We start from the raw sequence: 12,797 nt of genomic DNA, 5'->3' as shown, positions 1-12,797 counted from the left end.
GAAGAATAATGCCATTCCCCTCTCATGTTTAGCATTATCCAAAACATAACAGTGCCCACGTTCATGGACAGGCTACCAAGGGCTATGTTATAGTCCCCTTGGTCCTCTATCCTAAAGATTCCTGCCCCATAATCCTCATGCAAATCCTGATAGTTATAGAGGTACATATTATCTACCAAATAGGCACATGAGTCTTGTATTTCAGTGGGCATAGCAAGTCCGAGAGCAAAGGCTAACAAGAACCTAGTAATTTCGATCGTTTCATACTCAATGGTGATGGAGAACACTTGTTATCCATCCAGTCTATCAAAGAACTTACAATTATCATAAAAATAAGATGTAAGTGTAGGAGAATAAAGTTCATCAGTCTTACCATTAGCGGTTCCTACCGCTTGTATGATTACCTCGCAAAACCACGCACTATAGATGTCACTTTGGAACAAGTCTTCAAAAGACTGCTTCGGTATGAGTATAGGAGAGTTCATTTCAATAAATGCACTCTAGAATTGCTGCAAACTACCCTGGAAAACCTGAAAAAAAATAAAAAAAAATCGTGCCTACGAAGGTCAGGGCGCGGGTGGCGCTCAAATTTAGCCTTGGAAGGGCGTGGGTCGCGCTCAGGTGTAAATCAAGTTACAATGTTTTGGGTGCAGGGCGCGCTCAGAATTGGTCTTGCTAGGGCATTTATGTCGTGCTCTGTGTGTTCCGAAAGCGGGATGAAGGGAAAAATATGAGGAAAAATTTGGAGGTTTAAGGTGAGAGTTGAAAATGAGATGTCTGGGTTTTGTGTGGAGGATGAAGGAAGTTTATATAGGGTTTTAGTATCTAAAATGAATCAACAAGTTGCCAAAAATCTTTAAGGCAATTGCCGGAAACAAAATATTTCCAAAACCTAAAACGGAAACAACCCATATGTATTATTCCAAAACAAACCTAATATCTTTTAGATTGAATTTAGAATAGCAACTTCCTAACTCTTTGAAATTTCATCCTACCACAATATCTAATCATAGTCATGCCAATATCCGCAACATTCCCAACAATCATCGCAAAATTACTGCTAAAATTATGGATCATATAAAAACAATGCTAAAAGAAATAATACCACCCCTAAACAATTCGGGAAGGTGGGATTAACTCAAAAATCATCGCATGCTTAGACAAGAACCAAATTAGATTAAAATAGAAATTCAAATAACAATTAACTACCGAATTCAAATTTAACTACTGAATTTAATAACTTAACATCCAAACTACTAAAACAATAAAACGACATCAACACAACAAACAACAAGAAATCTAGCTGAGATGATGAGGAAGGGATAAGAATTGGAATTTAAGTGATCAAGAATGGAAAAACTAAACACCCCACCCCCAAACAAATTTTTGAAAATTTGTTGTAAAACATGGGTATTTTAAAGTCAGATTCCCGTTGACTTTATGTGGGGTCATTTTACGTCAGATTCTCCTAGACGGTGCACACCCCCAAACAAACAAGAAACTGGGGTGGCAGAGAATAGATGATGCGTGGTCAATTATAAACTAGTAGTCGAAAGAGTTTGGGGTCTAGCCATAAAAATATGATACTAAATGCACCCTCAAATAGAATGAAGTTGTATAATTGGAAGCAATCATGTAGAAGAATAAAAGAAAACTTATCTAACCCCTCAAAAAAGATATGCAAACCATCATGTTGTAGCTGTGTTAAAAAGTTTGAATGACCCAAAAAATGAATTAGCAATACTTTAGGCGAGAAAGGAATGAAGTCTAGATCCTGATGTCTTTCATGAGGCTCAGATGCGGAAAAATAAGACAAATTAGGTTTCTCACTACACTCGGTCAAAGCTTGGCTCTCAACTACTGGAATGGTGTACTCATAGAATTGTGTGCTAGGCAAACACTCTTCACTATGAGGGTTGAAAAAATTATAGAGTGTCTCTGAGGCAATAGGCTCAAGTGCAAATTCGAGGTTCCTCTGAAATGGTGGGTGAATGGATGGCTTAGTTGTGGTAGATGGTTGGATTATAGGAGGTGGTAACTCAAGTGGATGGTGGTTGGTTGGTGGTTCTTTAGTTGGTGGATCCTCACACGCTCTTAAGAAATCATAGAAATCTTCATCTAGCTTAGCTGAATCCATAAAGTTATGGTTCGTGGCTTTATCTTTAAGAAATTCATATATTTCTTCCATTGTTATTTCCTCAGCTGCCAAACTAAATTTACATTCACATTGCACTAAAGAAGTTACTTCCTCTTTTTCTTGCACATTAACTTGTTCATGTCTTAGATTAGAATTGTTAATCTCTATATCATCACCCTCTTTCTCTAAAACACTATAAGTATCCTCAATGGCATCATTCGAATGTGTCGAGGAATCATCCAATTGAGTGTGGTTAGCAAACACAAAGGCCCTGGACATGCTTTCAACGTGAGGAGGGTCCATATTAAGAGAATGCCAATAGTTATCAAATTCTTCCTTCGTCACACCTTTATAAATATTTTCTAAAGTGTCATCATTATATTCATCGTCAAATGGATCAGTCATGAGGTTTCGGAGGCATCGCTCAAATTTGAGTGGTCATCCAAAACTATTCCTAAAGAGTCGTCTACAAGAATTTCCTCATCCGGTGGGGTGTGGAGTCAACATAATGGTTAATGGAAATAGGTTGTTCTACTTGTGGGTCGATCTCTGGCAAGGTTGAAAGTTCTTTGTTAGGTGAGGGGATCATAGAAATCATCTGGGCTATGTTCTGAAGCATAGTTAGGTTCGAAGCATAGTTTGAGAAGAAATTTGTGCAGGAAGGGTGGTGAACTAGATGGGTGGGTGATTTCTGGTATGGTGGAAATATCTTGTTGGTATGGTGTTTAATAGTCATAGTTATTGGCATTTGAGTGACTCTGGTTGATCTCGTATTGTGATGGGATAGGTTGAAGTTGAATAAATATGGGACATGAATGGGCGGTGTGGTATAGATCTGAACAAATTATGCACGCAAAAGTGTTTGGTTCGTTGTACACACTCATCACAGAACTAGAAGTAGACGACACTGGTTGACTCCCTATATAGTTTGGATGACTAGAAAACTCTTGATTGTATGGGTCACTATAAAAATTTGAAAATTGAAGTTCATAATTATTATTATATCCTATAGTAGGCCCAAACTTTTAATATGATGGGCAATGAGAAGCCCAATGGTTAAGACTACCACAACATGAACATGGTGAAAGGTTTGTATAATAATCATATGATTGTTGGTCTACATATTGATATGCCATATTGGTTTTACAAATATACTATAGGACAATTAATATGCAAAAAAACTCTATCTATAAATTTCTAGATAGGCATGTATGTTGGCGTTCACGATAAACAAGCCCGATTATACTAGAATTGAAACTCCTCTGACAGAAGAGGCGAGGAGTGGAAAGAGTACCTGAATGCCTCCTTGCTACACATATGAATAGCGTCTTGTATATGCAATCTCAGTGTATTGAAGAAGTTAGAAACACCGAATAACTTGAAGAAATGGAAGTTTGAACTGACTGTGAAAATCGGGTGCTCCGGAAAGAGCTGGCTGCATTTCGAATTTGCTGTGAAGAAGGGCGCAGGTGGCTTCGTGCCTAAGGTAATTTTTAGTGAGTTGAGTGTGGGGGCACTCAGAATTTTCCTGTGTAGGGGAGGAGGTGGGTCGTGCGAGGAGGCAATTTCCAGTGAGTTGAGCGCGGGGGGCACTCATAATTTGCCTAACACGGGCGCACGCTCTTGCCTTTGGCAATGTCCAGTAAGTTTAACTTGCTCCAATAAATGTGAACTTTTTACAGTAGTTTGATAAGACGTCTATCAAGTAGCCTGTAAATTTTTAGATCAATTGGAGCTAAGAAAGTTCTTCTACTGCCCTTTAAAGTTTGTGAAATAGTTTTCTGCACAATACAAACAACCGAATGGTTAACCAATCAAAACAGAGCCAAAAATCACTAAAATTTGACTAGAGACTCCTGACAGATCCTAAGTGTTCCTATAAACATTTTTGAACAATTGGAGTTCTACAAACCCTCCTTATCGGCTGGTGTTCCATAAATTAAGTGTTTGCAAAACTGCAGAAACACACTGAAAACAATCAACTAGTTAGGTGGTCAAAACAAATAAAAAACTTGTCAAATTTTTACTGCAAACTCTTGACTTGTGATAGATACACCTGTAAAAATATAAAATTTTTTGGAACTTCCTAAGTAACCCTACTAGTATGTTTTTCAAGAACTTACGGTTTGAAAAGTGAAATGCAATACTGTAAAGATGGTATTAGTTTGCTAGGTAAAATAACTTGGAAAAATTTCAGAATATTTCAAAATTTAAAAATACCTTTTATTGCACTGTTTTCCTCTGTGAATCCGCAGCCCCTATGCCTAAAACAGTGAATTGTACCGAAAATACAAGAAATAAGAATGAAAAATTAAAAGGGTGGGTGGATTGAGAATGGAGGATTGCCCATTGGATTCAAGCAATTGAATTTTTGTCCTGAAAGAGTTTAAGATGGCAGCGGCGCCCTACACCCCATCCCCGGCAGTGGCGCAATTTTATAACCCGTAAAAGTGTAACTAGATTACTCTATCCTTATTCTTACGGTATCAATTATTTAATTCCTACTCTCACATATAGATTTATGCAATATATAGAGTACAAAATCGTTCCACTCCTAAACTACCAAGACATAAATAAATCAATTAATCAACACGAGGGAACAATGGTGAGAGAAATATTTATAGAAATGAATTTACACTATGAAACTAATTATATGAATTTACTTATAATAATTTAACTAAGCAATTGAATATGAATTGAATAAAATATAGAGAAGAATATGGAGAACATATTAGGGGGATTTGATTTCACTTAAATAAATTCCTAATATGCTAGTGTAGATTATTGTAATCATAACCAATTAAGATTAATTGTGATCCCTAATTATTCATGGCATTCTCTGTCAACTAATAATTAGCATGTGAGGAAGTTCAACCCATTCTCACAGCAAATCAACTAACCTACTAAAGTGAACTCTTAAATGTAATAATTCTAACTAACACATCAAGTCTTCATCCAAGCTTCATCAAACCCCTCTAATGGAGGTTTAGTTAGAATTCATTAAACTATCATTAACATATGAATAATAAGAAAACATAATGAAGAACAATAACTTGACTTTTATTAATCTAATAAAGAATTATCAATGATTCAATAACTAAATTAAAAACAAGGTAATAAAACTAATTAATGGATTCTAAACTAATTTATTTTATAATATGGGTCTAGCTAATAAATAATATTCATTCTTGTTCTAACAACTAATAAAATTGACAACTAACTAGATTAATCTATAAAAACTAATTTAATGAATTAAAACTAATTCTATATTACAAAAACTAAATTTTATGAACTAGAACTAGGTTTAGATCAAGATAGCTTAAGAGCTAAGATTTTGTCTCTTGATATAGAAGAGTTAGATTCCCAAATTCGTGCATGGGCTGAGGAGCCATGTTTTGGGCCGAAAAATCGAGCCCAAAACGCAATTTGTTGAATCCAAGACTTCCCATTTTGGTCGTGTTACTGTAGCGTGAGTTTTCACCCACTTATACTACTCTAATGGAGTCAAGGTATGAACCATTGGAAAGAGTTTTTTGAGCCGGTCATTTTGATATAAAATAGGCCCAAATCCGAGGTCTGAACCCAAAGATATGGCCTTTTGAAGTTCTATTGACTTTTCTTCAGCTTTCTAATCCGGTTTGACTTTCACTTAACAGCTTGACTTGGGCTTTTTAAGGGCTTTTTCTCCATGAAACTTGGGCTTTCTTCATAGAACTTTCATAGCAATCACTTTAGCTCCTTTTAGCGCCTAATTAGTAACGAATTTATATTTATTCAACTCTGAAGCCTGAAATACTCAAAAGCACGTAATTAGTGATAAACCTATATTATTAATCACATAATTGGTCTAATAGCTATATTGTTAAGGGGTTAAAACTACAGTTTTGGGCTCTTATCAGCCATCGAATTTATTCCTTGCATTAGTTCAAGAATATTGTATGCCAATTTGCTTTAGAATCAGTGATACTGAGTATGAGAAAGGTAAACTGTATGCCAAATCCTTTCCCATTCCCACGCAGCTGAAACTGTATGCCTGTTCCTTTAAACTGCGATTATCCTTGATGGATTAAGCCTTTAGGGAAACAAACCACACTAACTATTCAGTAAACTGTATACCTGTTTGCCTTGGGGCAAGAGATAGTGTTCTTGAGAGCCTGAGCTGTATGCTAGTTCCTGACGCTCTCGAAACATCAACATAGGAGTTGCTACGAAGATCTGGGTTGGATCCAGATCCTAGCACGCAAATCATGGGCCTGGAACTGTATCGGTATGATGGCGCTGAGGAAGAGTCCCCCACTGCTGTTCTGATGATACCTTATTTATTTTTTAAATAAATAAACCTTATCATTATTAAACACAGTGTCGTGCTCATGGCACCAAGTTACTTTCGTAGAGACATGACTCTATTGTGATCGAATTCCTACTTACAGTTAACTTGAATAACTTTCATGATATCCTGATAAGATTCTGGTCATGCCTCATTTTAATCTGTTTAGCCTACTAGGGTCACCTATTGTTGTTCCAAATGAACTTTGGGGGCATCAGGGGTAGAGTATACATAGTAACATATGTCATATAACATAAAATGTTTATAATATATACATAAACTGGAAGAGCTACAGAGCTCAGTAAGTAAATAGGATGCATAAAATAGAGGAGTTGTAGAGCTCAGTAAGTAAATTGTATGTGAGCTACATAGCTCAATATTACAGACCCATAGAATAATTGCTTAAAAATAATTGTTTATGTGAATCATCAACTAAAAGAGTTATAAACCAGGGGTGGAATGAAACTTTGGTTCACCATCAGTGCTAGCTGCTACACCATTATAAGGAACTCTTGTTTCACTCTTACGAATAGACTGTGTGGTTGGATTAGCTGGAACAATTGAAGGCTGAACAGAAAAGTTACCTGAAATTTGAACTGGCAGAAAAAAAAAGTTGAACGGGAGGCATGCCATCATCGGTGTCTTCTTCAGAAGATGAGGAGGCATCAGACATAAGTTCAGTTTGAATAGCAAAGATATTGGTGTCCAAATCAGGAAACAAGACAAAAGGGTTGGTTACCTGCCCTTGATCATCCAACTTAGACACGTACCAAGTAGCCTCAATAGGCTCCTTGAACTTAACCTGTCTGGCCACGTTGAAGGACTCTTTAGAAACATCCAGTACTCGCACAGCAAAACAAAAGGCATTTTCAGCTGATCTCTTCCTCACCTCCTGCACTACCTTGGAATAGAACTCGGAGGTCTTAGCTAGGAGGTCATCAGCCTTCTTATCAGAACAAAGACGTTTCTCTCTCAGAGCTCTCTCATAGCCTGACATGACCTCATTTGCATGGGCAATGGCTTAACTAAAGGTCTTCATCTCACTATTCCTACAGTGAAGCTCCCCTTGGACCTGGTTATGTTTTGCTTGCAGGGTGGTGAAATGGGAGCATAGTTCCAAGAACTTCACCTTCCAAGTAGCAGCATCAGCAACTCCTTTCTGGGCTTTTTCCAGAGATCCCTAAAGGTTGGAGATCATATCTCTCATGTTTTTGAAACCAATATTAGATTTCCTCTGTCTGGCCAAGAGTTGTTCAACCTGGATCTGTAGCTCCTCAGCTCTTTTCTCAGCAGCCTCCTTCGCCCAGATCAACTCGCCATTAGCCATGTCATTAGTGGTTGTACTGGCTGAGGCTGCGAAGATAGGCTCTTCCATGGCTAAGAAGTCATTCACTAACAGGAAAAGGATACAGAGTGCATAAGTGACGCAATGAGAGAAACAGAATGTTGAATAGAGAGGGAAAATTTGGCCTTAGCAAGATGAATAGCAGATCGATGAAAAGACAGATCCAGGCTCCCAGCCATGTTGGCCTTAGCCTTGTCAACAGGAAGTCACGTAGCTTCTAGAACTACAAATGCGATGTCAACATCATTAACAGAATGCTTGTTGGTAACAGGTAACTCATTAGTTCGTCCCCAACGCCTCATCTCCACAATTATCACCCTTTTAGGGGAATCTGGAGATCTTGGTGAGAAGGGAATGTCGTCACTCTCCCCCCTCCTATCACTGAATCGAGGAGGAGGGAGAGCGACAATTACAACAGTTGTTTTAGCAATACCCTTCCCCTTGCGATTGTCAGGGAGGGAAGGGTCAACAGTTAGAGGGACATTGTCACCAGTTCGTTCAGAACCTGTGGGAGGATCTGGAACTGGTAGGGGTACAACTACTTTCTCATAACTATAATAGGGAATAGTCACAGGAACCTTAAAAAGTGTGTCTTCACTAACAGAAAGAAGGCAAAACTTCATTTTCTTACCAGAGGGGGCAACATCAAAAGCAGAAAAAGGATCAATTCTCTTCAGTTTATGACGGTTGGACGCACGCGCTTCCCTCTAAAAATTACTTGCCGCCGGCAGTTCATGAGGCAGTTCAGGGCCCCTCCCACCTGTGATCACACAATCATCACTGACAGCAGGCTCCTAAACTAGGCCCGATATCGCAGCGTCACTAGAGGCAGCCGCAGAACTTTTCTCCTTACAATTTCCTCTCCTTCTAGTAATCAAGGAGGATTTTTCCTGAACTGGAGGAGGAAAAAGTCCCGCATCCTGATCCACAGGAGGAGGAAGTGTTGTGCTCCCAAAATTCACAGTACTTATCCCGAAGGGGAAAAACCAGGGGCAAGTTGCAACAATTTTTCAGTAGACATGCTGAAATACTCAAAAAGACGGGTGGAATCAGGGACTATCACCCAAGGCATCCTCTGTTCCTTGGGGATCTTCTTGATGAAGTCCACTAAGCAGCATCAGTTGCAGTTAGTTGATTTCAGGGAGAATAGTCATCTAAGGAATAATAGCAAAGATATTCAGGCGAAAGACTCTTATATCAAGTTATAAAATACCTGGGTAGGAAGACTTACTGGTTGGAGCATGGGTGTGTTTTCTGGGAATAGGAATTCCCATTGGCTCACCATCAGCATCAGAGGGGTGAGCGTCCCACGCATCACCCAACACACGAAGGTGGTGATCAGCCTAGCCTTCGTCACTCTGCTTCCCCTAAAAAAAGACGATCGGAGAATTCTTGTCTCTCGTCATGAGGTAATAGTATGATTGGTCTCGAATACGGTGGACCTCATAAAAGTAACCGAACACCCAACGGTTTAGAGCAAATCCATGTCTTTTGGCAAGAAGGGCAGAGTACATGACATCTCTATAAAACAGGGGTGCTGCCTGACCAAGAGCAAGATTGAAGTAAATCAGACACTCTCTTAGCAATGGATGGAGGGGAAAAGTGAGTCCGGCCTTAAGCTGACCAATGGTGATGAGTGCCACATCCTTGTAGGCGAACTCATCAGATAACCTCCCCCACTCCAGGCCGATATCTTCAAGGATGTGAAATTTCTCGCGGATCAGTTCCAAGGAGGAAAGATCTACGAAGTTTACAAGTGACCAGTTGGGATTCATGATCAAAAAAGAGGAAAAGTTTCAAGTTTTGGTTAAACCCTAATGGGAGATCAAAAGGTTCAGTATGCAGGAAAAGATAGTAGAAGAGATAATGGGAGTTCTCTCACCAGATCCTGATAAGAGCCCAAAACTGTAGTTTTAACCCCTTAATAATCATACTGTTAGACCAATTATGTGAATAATAAGTAAGAGATAATACTGATTACGTATTTTTATGCATTTCAGGCTTCAAAGTCCATTATGTGCAGAAATGTGCCACATTAGCGAGATAAAGGAGCAAAAGCCATCAGAACTTCCGAATGCCATATCTTTGGACTCAGACCTCGGAATTGGGCCTACCTTATGTCAAAACGACCGGCTCGGAAAGAGCTTTGCAATGGTCAAGCCTTGACCCAATCAGAGGAGCAGATGTGGACGAAAAGTCTGTGGAAGCCAACTGCAGCTGAAGAGGCCTTTTAGATCTGAAAAGAATTGGGTTTTGGGCCCGATTCTGGCAGCCCAAACCATGGCTCCAAGCCCATGCACGAATTTTGGATCTGGATGTATAAAACAAAAGCTTAGCTCTTTGTTAATGGTAGCTAGTTAGACCTAAATTAAGATATAGAATTATAGATCTAGTTTTATTAATTAAATTAAGTTTTAGTTCCATTTAAATTCTTGTTTTAGATTAAATCTATGAATCATTGTTCTTGATTGATTAGATAAATAAAGTAGTATTTTTATCAAGTTTGAATTTTGTCATTTCCAGTATAGATCTAATTTCAATTCTTGTTCCTATTTCATTCCAGCCATTAAGTTAGATTCATTATTGTTCAAATTAAGTAAATCTAAATTTCTCACATTATGTTTAGTTTAGATTCAATGGGAAATGTTAGATTGATGATTCAAGGCTAAACCTCCATTAGAGGGGTTGATGAAGCCTTGATGAAAACTTAGTTGTTTAGTATAGAAACGTTTTAGCATCTATTCCACTCTAGAAGGTCGTGTTTCGCCATGAGAATGGGTGGGCGACCTCACATGCTAGTTAGTACTTGGTAGAAATGCCATGAACACTAGGGATTAGACTCGGAATTCTTGCCGTGAAAACGTAAGAATCGAGATACCACAATCTGTACTAGGTGATTAAGTTGGATTCGAGGTGGATTCAATTCCCCTCTAATTCCTTTATCTAGAGTCAAACAATAGTATTTCCATAGCATTTGTAGTTAATTTCTAGTAATCATCTTAATTAAGTATCGTAGTATAATATTTCGTAAAGCTCTCATTGACTTAAGAGCGACTAGTTAGACTTAGAAAACAATCCATGCTAGGGAACTAGGAGTGGAACGAACTTCGTACTCCATTTAGTGCAATTCGCATTGAGAGTAGAAGCTTTGATAATAAATCACGTAAAAGTCAAGTTCTAGTTTACTTACGTTGTGAATCCATAGTTCATTTCGTAGGTAGACTAGTCATTTTATAGTTATCAAATGGCGCCGCTGCCATCTTAGTTACACTTTAGCATTTTTTTCTTTGTAGAAGTAGTTATTTTTAAGTCCCATTAAACCCACCCACCCTTGTTTGATTCATACTGTGGTTGCCGTTTCAGTTTTGGAAAAATTCCGCGAGAAAATACACGAAGCGCCAGCGCTTCAAAAAAGAGCGTGACCAGCGCTATCTTCTTGGAATTCGTTTACAACCGAAGCCAAAAGAAAGACGCGACCAGCTAAGTTCTTGGAGCTTCGACTTTGTAATCGTGCGCCAGCGCTTAAAGACAAAAGCGCCAGCATTTAGCTGAAATTTTAGGATTTCCACATTTTGATTCGAACTTCGAGTTGTCAAGTTTTTCAGTGTTCTAATCTCTTATATACTTTGAACATCGTACACAAGGCGATATTCATAAAGCGAAGCAAGGACATTTATCAGGTATTCCTTTCTTCCATACCTCGCATTTCTAGTTAGAGGTTTTCTACTAGTATATCAGAATTGTTTGGAGTGTTGCATGTTTAGTTGCTTTAACTTAGTCTTGCATGAGATTAAGGTCTGGTCGAACAAAAACAACAAACGTAATTACACGGCAACAAACAAGTCTATCTAGTACACCACCCACGACACCTCTAGCTACTATCACACACACCATACCTGACATAATGGCTGAAGAAAGAGAGACTCCTCTCTCTGACTTCTACAAAGCTTTGAGCGATAGCCCTAAATCTTGCATCGTTCTAGCAGACCCAATTGGGGGATTTTCGAATCCCCAAACATATTTAATTTGTTACCCGTTTTTCATGGGTTAGACCATGAAAAACCTTATCAGCACATGCGTAGGATTGAACAAGTCCTAACAACATTCCACCATCCTACGGTTGGTTCGGAACAAATTAAATTAAGGGTATTCCCTTTCACCTTAGCCGATAAAGGCGTCTCTTGGTTAAGCGCCTAATTCTGTGGACTCGTGGGCTAAACTTGTTCAGCTGTTTATGGAACATTTTTACCCACCCCTAAAGACGGATGAAATGCTTTCCAAGATTCATTTTTTCCGACAGAACCCTCATGAATCATTTTCTGAGGCATGGAATCGTTTCACCGATCTCCTTATAGAGTGTCCACACCATAACCTAGCAAAAGACACGCTAGTTCGTGCCTTTTTCAAAGGACTTTAACATCACCATAAAGAAGTCCTTGACATAATGAATGGGGGTAGTTTCCTAAGTAAAGGAGCCTCGGAGGCTTACAAATTTTTAGAAGACCAAACTAAACGGAATAATAATTGGGGGGGGAGTGATGATATCCCCCGCTCCGCTAGTTCTTCTTCAACAGTCAAGGCCGCCGGTATGTTTGAGAATAAAACCGATCCAGAACTTAAAAATTTACTCGAATCTCTAACTAAAAAGTAGAGGCTATTTACGTTCAACAAAAGCCTATCCCCGTCATGAATGTAAACTCCAACCCATGTAATTTCTGTTTGAGTCCGAGCACCCGACAATTATTGTCCTCTAGCTTATGAACAACAACCACCGAGCAAGATAATGTTTACTCTATTAATAACTATCCTATTCCTAACGCCCTTGGAGACAACACATCCCAACGGTTGGAGAAATAATCAACAAGTAACACCTCCAGGTACAATAATCAAAGCGTTAGGCAAGCAAACAATTATAACCAAGCTCCACTTAGGCAAGGACAAGGACAAAGTCAAGGGAATTATAATAATTATAACAACCAAGCGCAACC

The 12,797-nt window shown here is 38.7% G+C and overlaps 1 non-coding gene across 1 annotated transcript; it reads right to left on the bottom strand.

Annotated features, from left to right (window-relative positions):
• Positions 1 to 12,079: 12,079 nt before the first annotated feature.
• LOC147481816 (small nucleolar RNA R71) lies at positions 12,080 to 12,183 on the bottom strand. Its single transcript, XR_015207114.1, has one exon. It is a non-coding gene; the product is annotated as a small nucleolar RNA R71 (small nucleolar RNA).
• Positions 12,184 to 12,797: the final 614 nt, after the last annotated feature.

Source organism: Coptis chinensis, chromosome 8, assembly GCF_015680905.1.
Source record: "Coptis chinensis isolate HL-2020 chromosome 8, ASM1568090v1, whole genome shotgun sequence".
Taxonomy (NCBI): Eukaryota; Viridiplantae; Streptophyta; class Magnoliopsida; order Ranunculales; family Ranunculaceae; genus Coptis; species Coptis chinensis.
Note: the sequence above shows the minus strand (reverse complement) of the source record. Positions and strands in the feature narration are given on the sequence as shown.